Raw genomic sequence first — 16,858 nt, 5'->3', positions numbered from 1 at the left:
GAGTCAGATAGACCTGGGTCTAAATCTTGATTCAGATACCTAAGAGCTGTGTAACCCTGATTAAGTTCCTTATTGTGCAAGTTCTCTGGGGCTGTTTCCTTATCTATATGGAATTGGAATTAATGGCTTATAAATTCCCTTACTTCTCTAGATCTGTGATTCAATTGATGACTGGTGCTGATACATGTAATATGCAGACCCTCATCTTCCTGGTTATTTGAAAATAGATCCTAGATCACCAGATCTCAATCCTGAAAAAATCTAGCCAAGGAATTAAGGGCAGAGGTAGAAAATGGTAGGTCTTTTTTTTTACACTGTCAGCTCATTGTCCTAGCCAATACACCACTGTCTTTTTCAAATTTAATCTATGAAGGCAAAGTCCAAATTAACTGGTTTGATTTTAATAGAAATATTTAAATTGTGGACCCTTCTTTGTAATTCTAGATCATTTTCATTAATCTAGGGTATTAATAGTGATTATAAGTGACTAATACAAGGTACTTGGGTTACTCAAGTGCCATGAGACCCCTCAGTATGGTCCTTAAAATAAATACACATTCACATACTGTTTATTGTACTTTACAAATAATAAAAAGTTGAGTGTAGAGAAAATGTTTCTAGCTACACTGGGAGAATGACCTAAGATGTGGGAAAGTTGTCTATTGCTTATGTTATTTTTTCACCCACTTTTGACTGCTTTGAGGCTACATTTCCCCTGAGTTATGAAAGATATTGCCACCCACCTTAGTTCTTCCTGTCTCTGCCCTAACAGAACCTCTTTGTTGTTTTATCTAATCAGATTCAGAGGCCCTGCTATAGTTGGCTGCTTAGGTCTATTCAAGGAGGTTATATTTCTTATTTCCCAGGCTTCAGAAGAACTAAAAATAACCAAGAGAAAAATCTGAAATGCAAAGCTGCTATTTCTTCCAGTATTATAAGGAGATGTTGTCAGGTTTCACCAAAAGATAGCACAAAAATGCTATGCTGTGGTGATTAAAGCCTGTTTTTTATCTGATTCCAATTCAGTAGTGGAGGGCCTCCAGGTTGTTTTATGTCCGGATTTAACAAACTTACTTTTTTCTTAATTGTCCAATGAAAATATTTGTCTTCATACTTGCACTTCTCTGAATATCTGAAAATTAGGCCATGACACTAAGAGGCATATCTGACCCTCAATTCATGTTCAGTAATAACAGTTTCAAAATTGTATAAAGCAATTTAAAAATAGAACCAGCAAACGATGTATTTAAACCAGATGGTGTCCTATTCCATTTACATAGTAATGTAAAGGCTATTTACTATACCTTAATTCTTGCACCTTCCAACATTAACTGCATCCAAAAAAGGAAAGATTTCTTGGCCCTAATCATCTGTAGCAAAGGTTTGTTAATCCAGTTAATTTCAATTCAGTAAACAATAAAGGTCAAGCAAAGTCTATGACCTATAGAAAAACCTAAATGTTTGATAATTGATTACTAAGTATGAGGAACTGTGTTAGATGCTAGGGTTACAAAAGGAAAATTGACAAATGGAAATCAAGTTTCTTTTTTACTTTTCTAATGAAAACATCAATTCTAGTTGTCTATAAGCATGTTATGCCAATGAAACAAGGCTAACAGGACATCCATCATACATAAAAAATAAAATTTATTATTTCAATAACAATTTGACGGACATGATCATTTGAACATTCAAAGAATAGAAAATAAGAATTACATAGAAAACTAAAACTCTGTTATGTACAGTTTGAGGGGGGGAATTTCTGCATATAATATTTTAAAACAGTAATTCCAATGTTATTCTACCTGAATTTTTCTCTTTCTGAATTCCTTTCTTCTATGTATCTTACAAGAATTGCATTAACACTCTCTTTCTTTTCTTTTTCATAAATTTCTATTTGGAAAATCACTATTTTCACATTTCCACACATATACCCCCTCCCCTAACACCTTGTTTTTTATGGCTTATTTTTAAGATTCATTTCTGAAGGGACTAAGTTAGGAATAAGAAAAAGTTTCAACAAGAAGTCAGTACCATCTACTTTGGCTGAAGCATCACACTAGAGATTGGATTTCAGTTCTGAACTTGCAAATATGTGAAATTGGAGATTATGAAAATAAATGTTTAGCAGTATTCTTGGTTGTCTTTTTTGCAAAGGTTAACAGGATTTTTTTACTGAGGAAAAAGCAAACAAACATTGATGAATTGAGAACTTTTCTTAAATGACTCTCCCTGTCATACTCACAGTGATAATATCCCTTTATAAATCTAGGCAATAAAAAAACTGAAAGATAAAATTTTGCAGCACTGTCTCCAAAGCCCCCATACAGTAGTTACTGGAAATAGTCTAATTTAAAAAATGAAATTTTTTAAATGACAATTGAAACTTTTTTTAATAATCAGACAAAAGGAATAACTGAATTTTAGTACAGTTTTAATTATGGCTTGTTATGGGATCTTAGAAGAGCCAATCATATTAGCCTTTCTCTATTTGACTCCTCAGCTACAAATTGAGGAAGATGAAAATGTTCTGCTTTCTAGAACAGCATAGGAATAAAACTGATCAAAGAATTCTGGGAACAGAAAATGCTTTGTGAGTGCTAAGATAGTCTTAAAACTGGTGTTTTATTTCTGATGTAATTCAAATGACAAGCTTGCAAAAGGAAGGATATAATTTGAAAAATCTCTCGTACTTTCTACAACTCAGAGTTTTCTATTGAAATGTTGTAGTGCTATCTCTGGCCCTTAAGAGACATTACATTCTCATATAATTAAGAATTGTAAAGTTGTACTGTCAAATCACAGCTACTCCATTGTGTACTGAAATCTTCTAATTGTTAAAATGCAAGAAATGTTAAGACTTCTTTTTACTTTGTGTTCTTTACTTAGTTTTACTCCTACTCTGTTCTGAAAGCAGACCAAGTTCCTACTCTGTTCTAGGAAGGTTTCACTTTAAACCTCACTCAGCCTTCTTTTCAGTTTTCAAGTTTGCAAATTGGCTTTTCTTTGTTGCACCATCTGTGTTATTTGTCGCTAATGAATTCCGAGAATCTGAGAATCATTTATGTATAATTTCACAGAATGGGGAGAGACAGGAAGGAAAAGAAAGAGAAGAAACGAGGAACAAAGGGACAGAAAGGGAGCAGGGGAGAAGAGAAGGAGGTAAAGAGATGAATACAAACAGAGGCAGAGAGGAAGTGTGGGAGTCAGTGATAGGAAAAGGAAGGAACAATAAGGGAGGTAAAAAACCATAGCTCCTAAGTCTGATATGATAAGTGATCTGTGTAGTCATACCTACAAATGAAGAAGTGAAGAGAAGATGAAAGCAGATGCTCCTCTTAGGTCACATGAACACGGACAATATGACATTTAAAGAAAAACGGTACCATCTGTTTTATTCCTGCCATGCCTTATAGTCAGGGTGCTTATTTCGATTCCAAAAGTTTGTTTTACTGGCAAATGTTTCTAAAACATAAAAGTTTGCTTCAACTCAAGTGGTGAAACAAATGTTCGTTTTGTAGTTCCAAGGACAGCCAAACACTTTTGTAAGCCTGTCCGAGGGTCAGCTGTTGTTCTCAGAATGACTATTGGAAAATTTTCAAAGCTACAATTCTTATGGAGTAGGTTCTTGTCCATACAAATGTTTTTGAGAGAGAGAGAGAGAGAGAGAGAGAGAGAGAGAGAGAGAGAGAGAGAGAGACCCAGAGACAGACTGGGACAGGGAAAGAGACAAATACAGAGACAGTGAGAAAGAAACATTTTGTGGGGGTAAAGGTTAAGTTAGTATTAGAGAAAGAAAAGAGCAACCAAAAAAAAAAAACCCTGATTTTCCTAAGTCTGATATTCTTATGATCTTTACCTGGCACCAAGAGGGACATTTGTATGTGTATATTTCCATCCACTTCTCTTTGATGCTTCCTTAAAATATTACAAAGGTTTTCAATGTTTTATAATCCCATATCTCTTGATTTTCTGTAAAATTTCTCATACCACTTTTTCAGTATGAAAGAAAATATTTTCTATTTTACCATATATATATATGTGTGTATATATATATATGTATGTATATATATATATATGTGTGTGTGTACATAAGGAATGGTTTAATTAATTTCCATATAAAAAAACTTGATTTAGTAAATGGAAAGATTTTTTTAGCATCATAAATTGTTGAATGCTTATCAGAACACAATCAAATAAATATTCTTGTACTCTCTTGACAAGTTTATTTTATGCCCTGAAGGCTTCTATTTGCCAAGTTAGGAATGCCTGTTATATTAGGAAGCAAATGTTTGCAAAAGTAAAATCTATTTTCTGAAGTCTGGTAGATTGTTTAAGTCAAAAGCTAGTTTGGCTACCCACTTGCATGTTGTATAATATAATACTTCAGATCAAAAGACATAAGGTGCTGTGCAGTCTAGAAATCACATGGTGAACTGATAACTTAATTACAAATTTTGTGACTCCTCTTGGAAGTCAATGTAGGTCAATCAATCAGCAAACATTTATTAAATATCTATTATGTGCCAAGCAAAGTCTTCCTCTGGTTGACTCCCCTAAGCCAGATGGCTTTTAATGTTCCTTCTTCCTTTCTTTTAGGGAACTAAAATCTTCATATGGAGACTAAATTTGGATCCCTTGCTTGTACATACATGTCCTTGAAAATGGAATTTATGGCATTAAAATATGTACTTTTATCAATTCTATATGTGTTTGAAAGAGGAAGGAAGGAAGGAAGGAAAGAAACAAACAAACAAACAAAAGAAAAGAAAGAGAGAGAAAGAAAGAAAGAAAGAAAGAAAGAAAGAAAGAAAGAAAGAAAGAAAGAAAGAAAGAAAGAAAAAAGAAAGAGAGAGAAAGAAAGAAAGAAAGAAAAAGAAAGAAAGAAAGAAAGAAAGAAAGAAAGAAAGAAAGAAAGAAAAGAATTTATGCATGAGAGGATAACTCTTCAGTGCACTAGGTACTCTGATAGTGAATATAAAATACAGAGAGGATATTAATCTACTTTAATGTAATTTTCCTACTTGTGATTTCTCTATACCCATAAAATTACAGGTCAAGTTCAATGCAGTCCAATGCAGGCACTATCCTATCTAAACATGTGTATGAAATTTAGAGGAAGAGAACTATAGAGACAGAAACAGAAAGAGATGGATGGATGGATGAATAGAAAGATAAAGAGATAGATGATAGATAGATAGATAGATAGATAGATAGATAGATAGATAGATAGATAGATAGACAGATAGTTAGACAGATAGATAAAAAGACAGAGCAAGCAAGTGAGTGAGTGAGTCTTCCTTATTTTGGCCTTTGACTGTTAAGACACACAACTCTTGAAAGTTTCATTCTAGGCAGCTAACTATTCTACTCCACCCCAATTCTAGTTCTGGAGAGCATTTTCAGAAACTTAAACATAGTATATATTTCTGGGTTATGACAATTGAGAAAGTATAGAGAAGATATGATTTTAGTTTCATAAAAAACAGACCTATATTTTATGTTCTAACATTAATTTGCAGTGTGGTGTTTGGCAAGCTGTTTTGGCCATATCTAAGCTAAATGTTGAATAATATTTTGCTGTTGTATACACTATCATTGTAAGAGTTTGTCCAATTAATTAAATATACTCCAAAACCTCTGTATTAAGCAGGGTAATGAGTTGTGCTATCTACTATGTAAGAAGGATATATTAGATAATGTTTTAAAAAGCTTTGAGTTCTCTTAAGGAGTTGTCTATCCTAAGGCATTTCTACAATATAAATGTCTGGGTTTTATATGAGGATTAAATTCACAAAATGTAATTGTAAATATAAATCACAACTTCAACTTTCAATAGTAGCTTGACCACAAAATTATATGAATATCACCTAGGAGATAACAAAATGTATGTGTGTGAACAATGTATGTTTGTATTAAGGGTAAATTTCTTTTTTTTTTTTTTTGGTTTTATTTTAGATGTTGGCACACAAGTCCTTGAAACTCTTAAAAGAAACGGGTTGTCAGCAGGATAGTTCATGTCAACACAGAGCATTATTGTTCCAAAGACACTTGAGAGATAGTGGTCAAGGAGTTACGGTAATTATTCCACCAACATTTAAGCAATCTTTCTAAAAGAAAAGGAAACTGAACTAACTTTAGGACAGAAAAGATGCCCAAGTAAGTAGAAAGACAGTGGCTGGAAGTAAGCTTGCATAAACCAGAGAAAGAAATCACAAATGCTAAGGTAGTCAGCTCCCTAGGAGTAAGAATTTTCTATTTTGTGTCTATTTGGATTGAAATTTATTTTGTTATTACCTAAATGATATTTGTCAGCAGCATGTCTTAGAAACTTTGACAATCCCCCAAAAAATGCTTTTCAGTAGAGTTTTTAAAAATGCATCCCAAGAGATGCATTGGTTGCTACAGAGACTTACTAAATATCTCCCAGGATAGTTTAAAAGAGGTCACATGCTTTCCCATGTTTATTATCAAATTGTATTTGTTTTTCATACATTATGTCTATGTGAGGTTTTTTATTTATGAACTCCTGTGATATCATTGCTGAATTATATTCCTTTCTCTGTTCTATCTATATGATTCTGTATTCTCCCTGTACCCTTGCCTAGGCTTCAAAAAATAATTAAGAACACTAGCAACAAACAGTACAAGTGCTACTTCCTTTAGGCACAAAATTGATTACATTTGTTTTACCCTGATGTATCTAAGAAATACTCCAAAAATGAAAAGAGAAAACCTTCACTATATCCCCTACTCTACAATCCCAATCATACTACCCTATTTTTTCTCATTTTATTATTATCAGTAGGAGTAATATTTCAAAACTGACTTCCTCATACCCTGCAATATAAGTTGTTGGCTACCAACCAGTATAAATTTCACTTTATTACCATCTGTCTTATGTATATCATTAAAATTTTAATCATTTTGCCATGGATCTAGGGTATTTTTTCTTCTTCTAAGTTTCCACAACTTCAAAAAGTTCAAGCTCCCTGACTGGTGCTAGTAGGTTGGCAAGAGTAAGGGCCCAGAGAATTTGATCAGATACCCAGACTGGCAACTAAGTGAAAAATAATACCTCAGAAAACTAAACTACATTTTAGTTATTCCATTATAGGTTTGGATTGTAACCCTTCTTCAAGGGCTAGGAAATTTAAAATACACACACACACACACACACACACACACACACACACACACACACACACAAACACACAATGTTTCTGTACCTGGGATGGTCAACAGTGAGATGTTTAAAAAAAGTTAGATTAGTACTATATTTCTGGTTGTGTTGCTCAAACATAAAATGAAGTCAATATGAGCCAAAAAGCTATTATTATATTCAAAGTGTTTAAATGTTGCCTCTCCCGGTAGCCTGTTCCTAATTGTCCTCCAGCTATTTGCCAACGGCACCTCCCCACCCTGATGATTCACCAGCTAAAGGCACTGCTACAGGGACGCCTGGGACATCTCAGACAACCCAATTTAATCCTTGGTTACTGTAGATATCTCTGATTGCTTGGCCTTCATCCCTTCTGTGTTAAAATAAGGTCCAAAATAGCTTTACTTCAAATACAGCTTAGTTCATCTTTACCATAGAACTTTCCAAACTCTTGCATCCAACTTGTCACCACCTCACAGCAAAACCAGAATAGAAGAACATCAGAGGTGTTGCTACTGTCCAGCACCTAAAGGATCTGAAAAATTAATTTTTTTCTCCCACATACTTCTGAAGCTTATATTATCAAAACATGATTTCATTTCCTCATTCCTTGCAATCTCCTTATTATATTTAGTGGGTCTTTTAAAAAATGATATTTAATTTTCAACTCATATGTAATCCCTGAAGCAAATCTATGATATATGGTTTATGAGAGAAGAGCCATTTTACAATTTACTAATTTATAGCTTCATGCTCTCTAATATAAAAACAAGCAAAATCAGGATTTAAGAACTTGTATTTGTTTCCTTAAAAATAATTTTTTTACAGTCAGAAAATGTTTTACTTTAGTCAGGAAAAGACCATATGCAATTCATTTAGTGACTACTTATGTGGTTAAGCATCCCTGCCAGACCTAAATCTATGATCCTATGATTATATGGAGGTTATCTTAAGGCTACTTAATCAATGAAAGAGCCACCTTAGGGTAAGCTTCCTGAGGCCAAGAATTGTTTTGCTTTAGTCTTGATACCTATAGTTCTAGTACATTTTCTGGGATGAGGCCACAGATTAATAAATGCTTGTATTTGGGTAGTTCTCATCATGTCTTCTATATAATTATGATCATCTCAGAAGTGATGACATTATCTTTCTCTGTATAACATTCTGTTACACTATTTAGATTGTTTTAGGTCTAGGGATTCGCAATAAGATCAATATGTCCCTGATGTAACTTTTTTTCCTTTCAATCAGTAGGAAAAGTTTTATATAAAAGACCATAGAGGCCTGATTGGCTTGTGTGATTGATCCTGGGTTCCTTGCAGCTTCCTAATTATCTTTTTTTTAAATTTACATTTATTTACACACTACTAAAATAGTCTTGTAACAATAAACATAATTTCCCCTCCCCCCACAAAAATAAAAAACCTCACGAGAAATAAAGTGAAAGAAAGAGAAAAAAATGTTCTTCAGTCTGTGTTCAGATACCATCAGCTCTGACTCTGGGGTGAATCACATTCTTTATCATGTCTATCAGAGAAGTTACTTCCATAAGCAGCCAAGTGTGGCAGGAGGCCCCAAGCCCAAGCCCACATCTCACTCCAGAGACCCAACAACCACCAGCCATGTGGTCCTGGACAGGTCACCCAATACCACCATCTTGCAGAAAGTAAAAAAAAAAAAAATGTGCTATATCTGACTGTCCTCTCCCATGATCTACCCTCTCCTCTATCACCTACATTCCCCTCCCTCCCCCTGTCCCCTTTCTCCCGTCCCCTTCCTCTCCTCTAGATTTCTATACCCTATTAAGTATGTATGTTGTTTCCTCTCTGAGGAAATTCCAATGAGAATGAATTACCCCTCATTTCCCCACTTCCACTCTATTGCAAAAGCTTTTCCTTGACTCTTTTATATGAAATATCTTAACCTATTCTACTTTTCTTTTCCCTTTCTCCCAACCCTTTTCACCCATTTTTATATGTGTTCTACTTTCAAATTCAATTCCCTCCTGTACCTTGTCTATATATATGGTGCCTCTAACTGCTCTTTTATTTATTTTTTTAGTTTGTTTTTTTTTTTGCAAGGCAAACAGGGTTAAGTGGCTTGCCCAAGGCCACACAGCTAGGTAATTATTAAGTGTCTGAGACTGGATTTGAACTCAGGTACTCCTGACTCCAGGGCCGTTGCTCTATCCACCTAGCCATCCCTCTAACTGCTCTTTTAAATGAGGTTCATATGAGTATTATCAGTATCATCTTCCCATGCAAGAATTCATACAGTTCAACATCATTAAATTCCTTATAATTACCCTTCCTGTCCATCTTCTCTATGCTTCATCTGAGTCCTGTATTTGGAGATCAAACTTTCTGTTGAACTTTGGTCATTTCAACAGGAAAGTTTGAAATTTCCTTTTCATTGAAAGTTCATCTTTTCTCCAGAAGTGGATGTTCAGTTTTGCTGGGTAGTTGATTCTTGGTTGCCTTCCAGGCTCTTTTGCCTTCCAAAATATTATATTCCAAGTCCAAGAGCCCTAAATGTAATCCTGACTGCTGCACCAAAATATTTGAATTGTTTCTTTCTGGCTGCTTGTAATTTTTTTTCCTTTGACCTGGGAGTTCTGGAATTTGGCTATAATATTCCTGAGGGTTATTTTTTTTGCCTCTCTTTCAGGAATAGATCAGTGGATTCTCTCAATTTCTATTTTGCCCTCTACTTCCAGGATATCAGGGCAATTTTCCTAAAAATATAGTCAGGGCTCTTTTCTTAATCCTGACTTTCAGGTAGCCCAATAATTTTTAATTCTGCCTTTCCTGAATCTGTTTTCCAGGTCAGTTATTTTTCCAATGAGATATTTTATGTTTTCTTCTAGGTTTTCAATCTTTTTATATTGCATTATTGTTTCTTGATTCCTCCCAAAGTCAGTAGCTTCCTTTAGTTCTATTCTACATTTGGAGTTGTTTCCTTCAGAGAACTTTCTTATCTCCTTTCCCATCTGGCCAATTCTGCTTTTTAAGGTATTCTCCTCATTAACTTTTTGGACTTTTTCCATTTGGCCTAAACTGGTTTTTAACAAGTTGTTTTCTTCAGCTTTTGGGGGGGGGATCTCCTTCACCAAGTTGACTTGATTTTCATGATTTTCCTGCATCTCTCTCATTTCTCTTCCCAAGTTTTCCTCTACCTCCTTTATTTGATTTTCAAAGTCTTTTTTGAGCTCATCCAGCCTGAGATCAATTACTATTTTTCTTGGAGGCTTTGTATACAGAAGCTTGGACTTTGTGTGTCTTTTGATCCTTCATGGGACCAAAGTTATTGTCTGTGGTCAAGTTCCTTTTTTTCTGTTTAGTCATTTCCCCAGTCTGTGCCCTGGTTTGGGGCTGCTTCTTAAGCTTGTGAGTTGTTATTAGGACACCCCTGCAATAACTTCAGCTCCTTCAATGTTTTATGAGGGGCTCTGACTGCTCTCCTGGCCTGTGCTTTTGTCTGTGGATGAACACAAACACTCCCCTCTGTCCTTGAACTGTGAGGAAGGTCCCTGCTCTGTGGCAATGGAGGGTCCCAGATTGTGACCAAGGTCTGAATATGGGAAAAGCACCAGAGTCCTGTCCCAGGGACAGAGGAGAGACTTCAACAGTCTTCCCCCACCCCTTACCTTCCATAGGCTGAGGGCTCTGGGATCAGCTGCTGGGCAGCTCCCTGTTGGGTGGTTCTGTGGGCCTGCTTCTGTTTCCTGGGATCTGGCCTGTGCCGAGGGTCACACTAGCCTGGGCTCTGCACTCACTATGGCAGAGGTTTCCCCACTGATCTTCCAAGCTGTGCTTGGTGTTCCCTGGGTTGGCAGGTCATTTAAGGACATAAAACAAGTTTCTGTCACAAGATATTTAGGCTCTTTAGATTTGGTGAATCTCTGAAGTCTATCAAATTGCCTTTATTTGCCCAGCTAGGCAACTGTATTTTCAAAAGGTGAAGAGGGGAGTCTAGAAAAATTAAGCAAAGTAAGCTTCCTTGCATAAATGATCAAGGACTTAAAAGTGCTTTATTTTGCCTCTACTTTGAACTTGGCCTAAGAAGGTGCTGGTATATGTTTCCAATAGGGCAGTATAATGGCCACTAAAGTCCATTTGATTTCCTTCTCTTTGGTTTTAAGGAGTTCATTTTAGATAAAAAGTTCTTAGTTCAATTGCAATCTGTATAAGAGCCCAATGAGGAAAACATTTTAATACCATAGGCAGAGATTGGATTCTCTACAAACTTTACCTATTTCTAGTTAACTTCTGTCTTCTTGGTGGTTGATAGAAAAATCAGTTTACTGGAAACATTTGGGTAATAGAGTGGCAGATAATATTAAGATGGATAAGCGTCTGGAGGGAAAGCTTAGGAAAATCTGCTTTTTTGGCTATTAAGAGTTTCTTACAAACTACTGAAGCAGAAAAAAGACTAAATAGAGTTTTGGAAACCAATACCTAGGATGCTTTTGGGTTGTTTCTTTTTTTTGCTTTTTGAAAAAAGTGTATTTTATTTTTAATTTGTGGATCAAAATAAGCATTTCCATATCATAATATATTTGTAAAGATGATTGCAGATAATACTGCAAATCTCCTATGTATAGCTTGCTATTCAGGGCCAATATAATAAAAATGACAATTTTACTCAAACTAATTTATCCATTACATACATTAAATGCCATTTCAATTAAATTATTTTACTAAATTAGGAAAAAATCATTTAGAAGATCTGACTTTTCCTTGGGACTTCCCTCAGCCTGGATCCTTCTCCCTCTGATTTCCATCAAGCCAAGGATTCTCCCACAAATATCTGCCTTCTTGCTTTATGTCTATTTTCCCTTTGCTCCATGCTTATTCCAACCTCTCAAAAGGAGAAACTCAAAATTCCTTCTTTCTCAATTCTGGACTAACTTTTCTCTTTTATATAATTTATAAATTGACCAAGTTTTTCATATTGATTTTGATGGATTCAAGGAGATATTTTAGGCCCTGTACAAACTCAATTCTGATTACATGACTCAATTTTTAAAAGTAATTTAATTTGATCAAAGCACTAGCAACAAATGGGCTGGTTTAAAAATCCATGTTATGTGTGGAATTGCCAGTCTTATTGTCACAGGATAGCAAAGAACCCCTGTAATTTTTTTTGTAATTGGCACTTTCTTGCCAAACTCTGAAATAAGATATCACTGCCTAGAAATTATATACTCTCACATAGCCAAGGATGGACTTCCCCTCAATAACTATTTTATATTGGGTAGCTAGTATAAAGCCCTGGCCTTAGATTCAGGAGGACAGAGTTCAAATCCATTCTCAGACACTTGATACTTACTAGTTACGTGATCTTGGGCAAGTCATTTAACCCTGACTGCCTCGCATCCAGGTCCATCTCCAGTCATCTTTATTCATATCTGGTCAGTGGACCCAGATGGCTCTAGAAGAGAAAGTGAGGCTAGTGACTTAGCACAGTACCCCCTCACTAAAATTCAATTAATGTGCTTATCATGCTTGTCATCATCTCCCTGATGTCATGGTCTTCTTCCAGAATGAAAGACAAACATCACATCACAGATATTGTATATAAAATAGGACTTTCTACACAGAAGAAGCATCAAGCTCACCATTTCGTAAAGAAGCATGGTAGAGAAACCTCCAAAATATAATTAGAAGATCTGCCTTTATATTTACAATGTTACAGTTATGTGGAAATTTGCTTTCATTGACAATGTATATTTGTTACAAAGGTTTCATATCTTTTCTCTTGAATCATTTGGGGTTAATAAAGGTATTAACTGAAAATAAAAATAAAATTGAAAAAAAATCAGGGTTCATGCCCTGTTTCTGTCAGTACCTACTAGCTATGTATCCCTAGTATCTGGCTTAACCTTTTTTGAACCTCAATTTTCTCACCTGTAAAAAGGGACTAATATTATTTATGCTACCTACTTCATAGAAAACACTCTGTAAATTATGACATGCTATATAAGTATGGGCTGCTATTATTATGCACATGGCCTTAACATTCATTAAATTTCTAAATTTTAAATAACATAATATTCATTAAGGTATTAAGTTACTGTGGAAAAAACAGAATATATAATATATATTCTGATATACATATATATATATATATATATCCTTCAGTTTTTGTATAAGTAGTTAGAAGAATGGAGATGATGCCAAATGAGATTTGATTGAGGGAACTAGATTATGTTCACTCCAGAGGAAAGAAGGCTTTTAAGGGGCACGATAAATATCTTTATGTATTTTTAAGGACTACCACATATAAAAAGCATTAGGTTTATTCCACTGGAGCCCAGGGGATAGAACTACATACAAGAATTGAAAAGAGGTAGATTTAGGTTTGTTATAAGAATAAAATTCCTAACAGAACTTATTCAAACTAGAATGGGTAAGTTCCCTTCACTGGAAATCTTTGATAGGAGCATCCCGACCTAACTCATGTCATTGGACTCTGACAATGTGTGAGGAGAAAGTGAACCTGATGACTTTACACAGTTCTACTTCACTTAAATCCTATTCACTTGCAAGTCAAGATCCCACCTTCCCAATGTCATTGGACCTCTTCAAGAATGAAGGATGAAAAACAAACTGATGGATGAACAACAAATTGATGAATATAGAGAGGGAATTATCTCCACTATGGATAAAGAGATTTCAATTTAGGTATGGGTTGGACCAAATGAGTTTTAAGATCCCTTTCTTTTTATTTGATGACTTGAGAGCAGGAAGAGACCTTAAAACTCACCCAATTCCAATATTCTCATTTTATAAACGAGGCAACTGAGGTTTAGACAACAGAATGATTTGCCAATGGCTACATAAATAATAAGTAGCAGAATCAGAATTTGAATCCTAGTCTTCTGACTTCAAATTCAGAATGCCTTCTACAAAACTATGCTGCCTCTATTTTTTAGTCCTAGGACATACTCCCTTCCAGAAGCTGTTAGTATTATGTAACAATTGCTGCCCACATTTTCATTCAGCTTTTCAAATAGTCAAGTCAGAATAGGGACTGTGAGCTCCTTTGAGAGCAAGGATTGTCTTTGCCTTTCTTTATATTTTTATTGCTGAGCAAAGTGTCTGACACCTAGTAAGTGCTTAATAAATATTTATTTACCAACTGACAGGGTTTAATAAGCTAGGTAGATTTTTCTCCTTCTAATCACTTTAGTACCATCTCATTGCTTACTAAAACTTTCTGCAAAGGATCAAGACAAAAACATGAAAAGATGAAATATAAATAAATCCATTGTACCATTGGTTGACAGCACTGGTAAAAAAAAAGTCTGGCAGAAAAAGAAATAGTTTTACTTTGGGATTCAGATGACTTGTTGTGAGTTCACAGCTCATCAGAGCAGATCACAACCTTCTCACCCTGTATCATTCTTTTTCCATAAATCCTCCACTGAGGATTCATCTAATATGTTGAAGTCACTCTTGTGAGTCTTCCAATATTCTGTGGACTCTGTGTTTTTATGCTCTGACTCACCCTTGCTATAAGACCACAATGGGACATGATGGATAGAATGCTGGAATTGGAGTGAGGAAGATCTGAATTTGAATCATTCTTCAGACATTTGGCTAGGTGTTTCACACTGCCCCCCCACTCCCCCACCCCACCCCAGCAAGTCACCTCTTCCACTTCAGTTTTCTCATGCATAAAATGGAGATAATAATGGTATTTACCCCACAGGTTTTTTTTTTTATGAGGCTCAAATGAGATATCAAATGCAAACAAACCCTGAAGTGGTATATAAATGCTAATCATAATTGTGGTTAGCCTACCATACTTTTTCTTTCAGCTAAATATCCTTAATGGGGTAGATAGGTGTTACAGAGGATAGAGCACCTGGTCTGGAGTCAAACACTTACTAGCTGTATTTTACCCTATTTGCGTCAGTGTCCTCATTTGGAGAAGGAAATAGCAAACTACTCTAGTATCTTTACAAAGAAAATTCCAAATGGGGTCACAAAAAGTCAGACACAAATTCCTTTAAGATTCCTTTAAAACGCTTTCTCTCTCTCTCTCTCTCTCTCTCTCTCTCTCTCTCTCTCTCTCTCCCTCGGCGCTTCCAGTCGAGGGGTCGGGGTCGTCATCTCTTCGCCGGTGCCATTGCCTGCCCTCAGACCCCTCGTGAAGCCCCAAAATCTTCAAGAAGCGGACCAAGTTCATCCGACACCAGTCTGCCAGATACGTGAAGCAAACCAAGAGGCATTGATAACAGAGTGCGAAGACGATTCAAGGGCCAGATCTTGATGCCCAATATTGGTTATGGAAGCAATAAGAAGCCAAAACATATGTTACCGAGTGTATTCAGGAAGTTTTTGGTGCACAGTGTCAAAGAGCTTTAAGTACTCCTGATGTGCAACAAATCTTACTGTGCTGAGATTGCTCACAATGTTTCCTCTAAGAATGGCAAAGTCATTGTGGAGAGAGCAGCTCAGCTAGCTTTCAAGATCACCAATCCAAATGCTAGACTGAGGAGTGAAGAAAAGGAGTAAAAAGCTTTGCACATTTTTATTTGTGTCAAATAAACCATCAAACTTCAAAAAAAAATGATTCCTTTAAAGCCACTACCTCTTTTCATCTCAATAGCCAAAAGATTGTTTGTCTGCCATGTAAGCAAATGTATGCATTTCCATCTTCTGTGAAATAGTTTTTCATTAGAGGACTTATGAGGGAAGAGAACTTTTCATAGCATATGTGCTAATTTCCATTTCTTTCATTATAGGATGAATCAACTCTGCAGTCAGAAAATAATTTTATTACATTAGGCCAGTTAAGAATATATTGATATTTTTTTTCTTAAGAAATAGGTCTTCCAGGGACGGCTAGGTGGAGCACTGGATAGAGCACCGGTCCTGAAATCAGGAATACCTGAGTTCAATTCCGGCCTCAGACACTTACTAATTACCTGTGTGGCCTTGGGCAAGCCACTTTAACCCCATTTGCCTTGAAAAAAAAACTTAAAAAAAAGAAATAGATCTTCCTACTTTAGCATCCATGTACCAACTATCAACTAAAAGATTCCCAAAATTCCTAATGAGTTCAGAAAGGTTAACTAATAGGGAACCAAAATCAGATTCTAAATAACCAAGAAAGTGCCTTGAAAAAGTAGTCCTGTTGGCCTAGACCCTGGCCCACAGAGAGGTAAAAAGTTTGGGGGGATGAACTCTTACTTGAATACTGATTAAGCTTTTGGTTCCATTGCTTAAAATAACAAATCTACTATGCAAAGAAAATGAAAAGACAGGGAGAAATGAAGTTCCAATGAAAACTAATTCAATTAACATAAGGTGGGATATTTCAAGTCCTTGACAACAAGCAAACTGCTGCCTTTAGAATATATGACATTATTCAAAATAAAACTATCAGTTTCAGTATATGACTGCTCTGGTCCTACTGTTGATGAAAGGACCAAGTCAGTTTTGCCCACTGCTGCTGTTCATGAATCCCCTGGCAGTAACTTTAGAGAAGGAAAAGGTAGAGTTCTGACAGCCACAGATGTGTCTACTAAGTGCCATTTCATTTGCATGTTCAATTGCTTATAAGAATTGTCACCAATTTGAGAAAAGTTTCTTTTTTTAGATTTTTTTTTTGTCTTTAATCTCCAAAGTCAAATGACACATTCTATTCTAATGGTTCGTGATAGGGTTCAGTTTTAAAACAATG

At 35.5% G+C, this 16,858-nt stretch overlaps 1 pseudogene; it reads left to right on the top strand.

The window, feature by feature from the left end:
- Positions 1 to 3,081: 3,081 nt before the first annotated feature.
- On the top strand, positions 3,082 to 15,687 carry LOC141489319 (large ribosomal subunit protein eL32-like; annotated as a pseudogene).
- Positions 15,688 to 16,858: the final 1,171 nt, after the last annotated feature.

The sequence above is a fragment of the Macrotis lagotis genome, chromosome 5 (assembly GCF_037893015.1).
Source record: "Macrotis lagotis isolate mMagLag1 chromosome 5, bilby.v1.9.chrom.fasta, whole genome shotgun sequence".
NCBI classification, from domain to species: Eukaryota; Metazoa; Chordata; class Mammalia; order Peramelemorphia; family Peramelidae; genus Macrotis; species Macrotis lagotis.
The sequence above is the reverse complement of the archived record's forward strand: the minus strand, read 5'-3'. Positions and strand labels throughout refer to the sequence as shown.